Genomic DNA, 9,678 nt, shown 5'->3' on the forward strand with positions numbered 1-9,678 from the left:
TAAGATATATATAAAAGTGTCAGACCTTCCGGAACATTTTCAAAAGTTATGTTGAAAAAGTAAATTTTTTGTGAAAAAGTTGTCATTTTAAATCCCCCCCTATGGGCAGGTTAAGTGTCAGATTTACAAAAAAAATATACCAAATGATAAGTAAAGACATCAAGCATCTATATAAAAAAAAATTATATTGATATGTTCATTTTTGAAAAAGTTAGAGCATTATTAAGTTAAAAATATAAAAAAAAATTATTTTACAAAAATCGTAATTTTTTATTAACTTTGATGTCAACTTTCACCACGAAGACAAGTCCAGAGGTCAAATTTTTTTTTTTCAAATTAAAGTATATTACATTAGCTTTAATTTAAGATATATATAAAAGTGTCAGACCTTCCGGAACACTTTCAAAAGTTAAGTTGAAAAAGTTCTACTTTCTATATGCATTTTTTATATTTGAAGCACCCCCATATATAGGGAAATAGTCTGATTTAAAAAAAAAGTATATCCAATGAAAGATGTATATAAATAATACTTCTAATGAAAAAATTGTATNTATATAAATACTACTTCTAATGAAAAAATTGTAATGATCCATACATTTTTTAAAAAGTTATAGCATAATAAAATTAAAAATATAAAAAAGAATTTTTTTACAAAAATCGTATTTTGTTTATCAACTTTGATGACTGTTTTCACCATAAAAGCAATCTAAAGTCCGAATTTTTTTTTTACCACAATAAAGTACATTACATTAGCTTTAATTTAAAATATATATAAAAGGGTCAGACTTTCTGGAACACTTTCATCAACCTACTTGATCGGTAAAGACATCAAGCATTTATAAAAAAAAATAATTTTGATTTGTTAATTTTTGAAAAAGTTATGGCAGTTTTAAGTAAAAAAAATTGAAAAAATTTCGAAAATTATCGATTTTAAAATTTGTAATTTTTTTGGAGATTTCCCCCATTTACGTGGAACGAGGGAAATGTTTAAAATTTTTGAGAGTAATATCTTCGACTAGATACGATTTGTGATATTTTGACATACTGTTGAAAGAAATCGGTCCGGTGCAAGCTGAAAAAAAGTGGCGATAAAAGAGAAAACACATCATAGTAAAATTAATGCCTTCTGAGCTTCGCAACGAAGTTAAAAAACGGTAATACAGTAAGGTGGCTAGCTGGGACAAGTATAGATGATATTTAACAGTTTCGCTTTAATAAGAATCGCTTCGTTGCAAATCAATAGATATTGTTTAATTCTAAGAAAATGGTAGATAATTACAAAAGCAACATAAACTTCTATTTCCTTAAAAAGCTTTCACGCCTTTATGATATTACCTGATGAGTAAATGACATAGACATATTCAGGGATTTACTATTGATACTGTATCTACTAACGTACCGCTTAAAGACTGTTTACATGATCAATAAATACTGGTTAGGTGTTGGTAACGGGTCGGAATGAAGGTACTAAATTACAAAAAAAGTAAAAGTACCGGTGTACCGAGTACTTCGAAATCGTTATTTTTGAGTAACTACACCTAAAGGAACGAAAATATAGATAGATACTCGATGACATTATGTTACTAATGATACGTTAATAATGTTACTGTACGGTACGCGACGCAGAACAATTAATCTACAAATGATACAGCGGCGATTCCGAACGACGATTGCGCGCAGCGGTTACTTCTAAATGGCGGAGGGCGTGATCGCCGCAATTACGGAAAATAACGCTATCCATGAAGCGTTGAATACGTTTTACGTTCTGTGTGGCGTCCTCTTAACAAAGCGGAATTTTATAATTGTTGCACTATTGACAATTTATGATAACCGGGTGGGGAATTTACTGCTGTCACCAGCGAACGGTAAATTAAATAATTAAATTAACAGTGAAATAAAAGGGAATTATATATATATATATATAATAAAAATCAAGTCAGCAAATGGTTTTCTTCTATGATGTGAGACCGGTTGAGATCTTTACTGGGAAGTCGGTTGACAAGACATACGTCGCAATAATGTAGTCGACAATGGCTGGCATCGGCGACGTGATGTCCGGCATGATCTTAAGACGTCAGAAAGTTAGCAGCGTTAATGGCGACGGCTGCCGTGCGACACTTGCTGAACTTTGCACCGTTACGTTTGGCACACGGCGTTTGTTAGTTCAAATACTCATAGTAGGGTGACAGATAAAAAAACGTATTTTTGGCAAAATTATTTAGCGTGTTCAGATTTAAAATTTTTTTTTTACATTAATATTAGGTTACGCTATTACTGGGAAATTGTTGGACAAGGTTGGAAAATTTTTATTTGCTTATTAACGACGGAATTTACTAGTTTGTTATATATAAATTTGTTATTCGTTTTCAAGACGTTTCATTTAAATCATATATTTCATCTGAACTTGTGTTTTTAATTAAAATTATTATAATGCTAATTTTATAAATTATACTAAACTACTTTATTTGATTCATTTTAATAGTGTGCATAAATATAACATTTTACATTAAAAACATTTTTTTACTAAAACTATTGCGAAAATATATTTAAAGATGCATTATTTTATGTTATTACAAAAAATCTTGTAATAAATAACAATATTGTAAAAACATCCTTAAATTCTGTTTTTTTTAAATTTTATATTCATAAGTAATAATAAAAAGCAACTTTAAAAAAAAAAAAAAACAATAAATTATTCACTTTAAACTAGCACCTGGTAAACTGAATATTTTAACAGATTTCTATTTATTTCAACAAAATTTATCTTATTTGAATTGTAAAATCTACAAATCATTTCTTTGACACTCAAATTTTTAGTTAATTTTCTCACTCTATTTTAAAATAGATTTCACCTAAGTATTGTTTTTCTATAACAATAAAAAACATTGAAAGTGCAAATTAAAAAAATTCTTAGACTAGAAATTTTGCAATTAATCTACTTTTCGGTCTATACTTATGAAATTAATTTATGGAATTTAAATTTTGAGCTATTATCATTATTTACTTAACCCAGAATATTCGCATTGTCTGAAAATAGTGGAATAAATATTTTATCTAGCATTACTTAACTTGTTAATGCCTATTTATCAAATATATTTTTTATTAATTTATTAATTAATTTTAATTTATTAAAAACAGGCATTTTATAATAGCATAAACAATTTTTTAGTTTCGATGCGAAGTTGAGAAGGTATTAGTTTTACTATGATGTGTTTTTTTTTTTTGTGTCTGTTACCACTTTTTTCAGCTCTCACCGAACCAATTTCTTTCAACAAAACGTCAAAAGATCACAAATCGTATCTAGTCGAAAACATTACCCTCAAAAATTTAAAAAATTCCCCTCGTTTCCCGTAATTGGGGGAAATCTCCAAAATAATTACAAATTTAAAAATCTCTAATGTTTGACATTTTTTCAATTTTTTTAATTTAAAACTGCCATAACTTTCTTAAAAATGAACAAATCAATATAATTTTTTTATAGATGCTTGATGTCTTTACCTATCATTTGATATATTTTTTTTATAAATATGACCCTTTACCTGCCCAAGGGAGATTATCGTTTCCGTCAAAATTGAACGTATCGTTTCCGCTAAACCTGAATAAGGTCGCTTTGTCGTTTCCGCCAAACTAATCTTCTACCTGTCTATCTACTAAAAAATTTGAGAACCATTTAGTTTTATCCATGGGTCACCACGATAAACCAGTATCGGTTTTAGCATACGGGTAAGTTAGATAGTTGCCAGTACCAAATTGTTTGGCGTTTATTGAATGTTACGTTCAGGCCTGTATATAAGATTTTTGCGTGAGGTATTAATATTAATGGGCAAAATAAAGTAATTTTTTGTCCTATCACTATTAAATGACATTTGCTCCCAAGAATTTTTGACCCCCTTAACCATCTCTAAATATGGTCACGTCGTTTTGAATAATTTCTTATTTTATCACATAGGCATAACTTTATAAAGAAAATATGACGTTTTACCTAAGGTAAATAAATTCTAATAAATAATTATCTTAAGTATGTATATATTTATCTGTAATGAATAATAAAAATATAGTTTATAAGAAAATAAAAAGTCATCAAAACATTAAAATAAAATTCAAACATTAACAATAAGCTTAAAAAATTTCTAATACCTGTAATAATATAATAAAAAATAGATCTATGATCTATAAATTTTTCGATAGTTGTTGAAAACTAATTCCACAAATTCAAATCGTCTAATTTCATTGTTATTAAATTTATCACTTGTCTCTTTTGTTTTTCTGAAACGGATTTCAATTTTATTCCATACGCTATTTGAGACTGCATTATCAAAACTATATATTTTAATGTATTATAAGACTAAATATTTTTCATTAAAATTAAAAAAAAAATAATTGAAGGATGCGCCTTAAAAAATGAATCATTAAATGTGAATGAAATGATTCACAATTATCAATGCACTGCTATCTAATAAGAATAAAAAAATAGTAAAAAGTTCGATTAAATGAATAGTAGATAATTATTATCGGGTTATTTTGGCATATATTTTAACCAAAGGTTCTCAAGATTCTACTTATAGACAAGTATAAACTATCGGTTTGGCGTAAACGAAAAACTTACCTTAATCAGATTTGGTGGAAATGATGCTTGGCGGAAACGATGAACGCCCCTGCCCACAGAGGGGAATTTAAAATGGCAACTTTTTCACAAAAAATTAACTTTTTCAACTTAACTTTTGAAAGTGTTCCGGAAAGTCTGACAATTCTATATGGAAAAAAATAATTCGGACTGTATTTTGTTTTCACGGTGAAAATGGCTACCGAATGCTATTATTGTGTGAAAATTATCGATTTTATATTTTAAATTTTTTACTTTAAAATGCTATAACTTTTTAAAAAATGTATGGATCAATACAATTTTTTTATGAGAAGTAGTATTTATATACATCATCCATTCAATATACTTTATCTTAATCAGGATATTAATAAGGAAATAGCAAAAACCCAACCCAACACAACCCAACCCAACTATGCTACGTCACCAATGTGCCGTGACTCCCCTATGCTGGGTTTTTTTTATCATAATACAATTTATATTTTATATTCAATGCGTCTTTTGAAATTACTCATTATTTTAATAATTAAAATAACTTTATTGTAGACTTTTACTACATAGGTATTAAAATCTATTATTTCATATTTTGAAAATAGTTTTAGTAAAAGTATGTTTTTCATGTGTGTATATTATATTTATTTGTTTATAGATGAATAAACGTATATAATAACATTTGAACACGACAAAATTATAGACATTAATTTTTGGATATCAGCCCGTTTTTAACTTAAAGTATATTCTTTTGATTGTTATTTATAAAGTTATACACAATGCGTTTATTACACACATATTGTTTATTTTTTTGTTTTTATTTTATAAAACCGTCAGTCACTACCATGACAAAAGGATTATGGCAAAGTAAATCAATTAATATTTTTTAAAGAAAATATAGTTTTAATTATTTTATATGTTTTGAAATATTAAATTTTTAATGTTCAAAAATATTTTATAATAATATAAACAAACCTAGGTTTAATAGACGAGTATATCAGAGATGTCATAACGATTTTTATTAAGAACCATTTCTATAATTTAGGTTTTTACAAATATCTAATGTTACATCATATTTGTGTATATATTTAACTTATGATTATGATATTGAATTACGCGTGGGGATATTTTAATGTGTACATAAATATACATACAGAGTGATTCTTTTAACACTAATCACTCAATTTCTCTTAAAATAATATATATATATATATATATATATATATATTTATACTTTTGTTAGTTACATATATATCTCCGATCATCTGTTATAAAATATTTTTTTAATTCATCTCTTGTATCTTATAGGGGAGTTAACTTTATTTTTTTTTAATGGCAACATACATATTTATGTAGTGCGTTTAATCCAGTAAAATTGGCATTATTCGTACTTGGTAAATATAAAATAGCTACTAGAAAATTAAGGATGTTGCCAATATAGCCGTCTTCATAGTTAACTATTTTGTTTACTCTTTTATAAATTTAAAAAGGGGTCTAATTGAACATTTTTCCTCTTTGTGCAATATTACATTATATTTATTAGGCTAAACTTGATAAGTTTAGCTTCATAAATATAATGTAATCCAAACAAAATACTGAGGTGGGTAGTCCCTATAGACTACCCATTCTGGTTTTGGTTATTGAAAATTTTAAGATTCCGAATTTAAAATTGGTTTCTTAAAGTTTTACTATTATAATAACGTTTTAAACATTTAAAATAATTATATGTTTCTGATTAATAATTTTCAATTACAGAATTAGGAAAATATATGGATATAACAAGTAAGTTGTATCAATGTATTAAAATTAGAAAAAGAGTCACTATTAAAATATTTAGAATTTTTATTTTGCTTTTATTCATATTACTATTTTTCTCGATAAAAAAAAATCATTTTTGTAATAGAGATAACGTATACAACTAGTTCGAACAAAATGGAACCTCGATATATTGAGTCATACAAGTTTACTGAATTATACAGTCCGCCTTTACTGAAATTATATTAATGTAATTTGTATAATTACTATTACTTTTATCAAAAAAGAAAGATTTTAGTGCTTTAATTTTGATTTGGTCTATTTAACTAAAAAATTAACTCAATAAGAATAAAAATAAATATGTTAAGTTATAAATTAAATTTTATAAAAGTAAAGTACTGTAGAGATTCAGTAAAGTATTGATTAATATCAGACAGTGATTAAATTCACTATCGTAAAATGTTTAGATGTGTATTTAACACATTGAAAAACAATTTAATATGCCGAATCGGAAAAAAGGTCAACCAAGGTTATATTTATATTTACGGATGGGAACTAAATCTCAAATTATTAAGGATTTGACCCTACATTTAAAAAAAATGCTCTCTTTCTCTTCGATACTTTTTTCACGTCACTTATGAATTTAAAATTATTTAGTTAATCAAACAGTAAGTTAAGGAGTAAGACAGAGTATATATAGTACAAGTATGACAAAGAAAAACAGTAGGTAATATTATACGTGTTTCCAAGTGCCCCAGATTAAACCGAAAAAATCTCGGTGAAACTAAACAAATCTACCAAAAAATACAACGTTTATGAGGTTGATTATTCATAGTCCACTATGAATAATCAAAATCACCGGATTGCTTTTCTGTTTTTAATCATATATTACATTAAACGAGCTTTAGCTGGAAATAATTTAGAATTTTTCCCGAAAATTGTATATTTATCTTTATCACCCGATAAATCTTAGCTACTCATCCGAAGCTAATAGAAAAAAAATCTCATCCGTTTAAAATTATATTATTGATTTATACTAAATTAACTGTTCAAATGAGTTTAAATAAAAAAAATAAACTTTCTTTGCGTTAAACTTAAAATTATATCATTAGACATAACTTTAATAATATTACTAAAACTTAATTGTTCTTATGTTCGATTTTAGATGAAAAACTTGAAAACGTAGACGACGGTAATTTTTATTATAAAATCTGTATATTTCCTTTGCAAGCATAAAACTTTCAAATAATCTTAATTATTCTATTTCTACATTATTGTTAATTCGTAAATTTTCCTTTTTTTTCTTAAAAACTTTTTTGTTAAAAACCATAACTTTTTTAAAAATGAACAAGTCAACATAATTATTTTTATATTGAAACCTTAGATATTTTCCTTTCATATGATATCATTTTTTTGAAAATCTAACATTTAACTTGCTTACAAGGAGGGATTTAAAATAGTAACTTTTTTTACAAAGTTGAACTTTTTCAACTTAATTTTTGAAAATGTTCCAGAAATACTCCAAGCTTTAAATATATGTCAAATTAAAACTTACAATAAATACTATAAGTTAAAAAAAGAAAAATTTGTCCCGACACCTTTTCTTCTATAGAAAAATAGCCGTCGAATTTAACGAAAAATGTAATTTTTATATACAAATCACTGTTTAACATGAAATATTTTAATACTTAAAACTCCCATAACTTTTTGAAAAGTTATCAAATTAAAATAATTTTTTTATATTGAAACCTTAGATATTTTTCTTTCATTTGATATAAATTATTTGAAAATCAGATTTAAAAAAACAATTTTTGCACATAAGTTAATCTTTTTCAACTCAATTTTTGAAAATGTTCCGGAAATATTGACACTATTATGTAATCATAAATTAAAACTTATATTATATACTTTACCACGACAAAAAAAAATTCGAAATATAGATTTTCGTCTAGTCAAAAATGGCTAATGTATTCAAAAATATGCTATTTTTGTATTAAAATTCTGGATTTTGTATTTTATTTTATTTTAAAATATCTTACAAGGGGAATACACTGACTTTTATGAATATTATCAGTGTTAGGAAAGTTCCTTTTTAAATGGAACTCGTTCCGTTCCCCGTTCATTTTCTAAAATATGAACTCGTTCCAGATCCTAGTTCTTTATATTAAGAAGGAACTTGTTCCAGATCCAGTTCCTCCAAAATAAGAACTCGTTCCACTCTTCGTTCCTTTTATGTAACCAAGTTATTTAAAAAATTGTTTTTATTTTTATTATGAATTTTTAGATTATATGGCATATTTAAATCAAAAGGCATAAATAAATATGTTTAATAATGTTTTATAACTAGTAACTACACAAAAACAATTACATCATTCTGTAATAAAAATGTATAACTGTACTACTGATCTTTTAAATCAGAATATAAATAACTACTATAATAATTAAAATGCTACACATTACAGATGTAGTTTTAAATATTATAACATTGTAATAATGCATATTTCTTATTATTAGACTTATAGCTGTCAACTGTAAAAAATTTGTACAGTTAACAACTATTTACACTATTTACAACTACTTATTTACAGTTTTACTATTTAATAGTATTATATTAAAAGTATTTTTAGTATTTAACACACACATTAATTACAAATTTGAGAATTATTAGTCCTATTAAAACAAAACAAAATTTTCATTTTATATACCAAATTTGTTTTATTTTAATAGAACTAATTTTTCAAAAAGTGAATCACTCAATTTATGGCGTTTTTGTGTCATCACATTGAAACCTGTCGAAAACAGTCGCTCAACAGGAGCACTAGATGGAAGGGGTGTGTTAAATTCTAAAAATACTTTTAATATTGCAGGGTACAATAGTAACACAGTCAAGTCTTTCGACTGGCATTTTAAGAATAATTCTAACTCTTCAATACGAGAACTTGAAGTTGTATTTTTCTCTACTGGTAAACATATATTAAATATTTACTGTATACCTACATGTGATAATAACTCTATTTAGAGTCAATTGATTCATTTAAACATCCTACGATCTCGGTTGGGTATATAGGGGACTTCCATTGTCAAAAGTCAACTAAAAATACCTTAATATTTTAATGTCTAGATACGAAGAAAACTACACTTAAACATGTTTATAAAAATTTTTAGGAACTGTAATTTCCGTTCACGTTCCTTAAAAAATGGAATTTGTTCATTTTCCTCGTTCCTTTATTTTAAAAGGAAGCAGTTCCTAGCATCGTTACTTCAAAAAGAACTCGTTCCAGGAATCCGTTCCTTTTGGAACTAGTTCCTTCTCAACACTGAATATTATATAA

General features: G+C 25.9%; 1 long non-coding RNA gene across 1 annotated transcript; it reads left to right on the top strand.

Moving 5' to 3' along the window:
* The first annotated feature begins 5,309 nt into the window (after nucleotides 1-5,309).
* On the top strand, nucleotides 5,310-7,537 carry LOC126899440 (uncharacterized). Its single transcript, XR_007702592.1, has 3 exons — nucleotides 5,310-5,458; nucleotides 6,347-6,373; nucleotides 7,512-7,537. It is a non-coding gene; the product is annotated as an uncharacterized LOC126899440 (long non-coding RNA).
* Nucleotides 7,538-9,678: the final 2,141 nt, after the last annotated feature.

This window comes from Daktulosphaira vitifoliae, unplaced genomic scaffold (genome assembly GCF_025091365.1).
Source record: "Daktulosphaira vitifoliae isolate Bord-2020 unplaced genomic scaffold, ASM2509136v1 Scaffold_1, whole genome shotgun sequence".
In the NCBI taxonomy this organism is placed as follows: Eukaryota; Metazoa; Arthropoda; class Insecta; order Hemiptera; family Phylloxeridae; genus Daktulosphaira; species Daktulosphaira vitifoliae.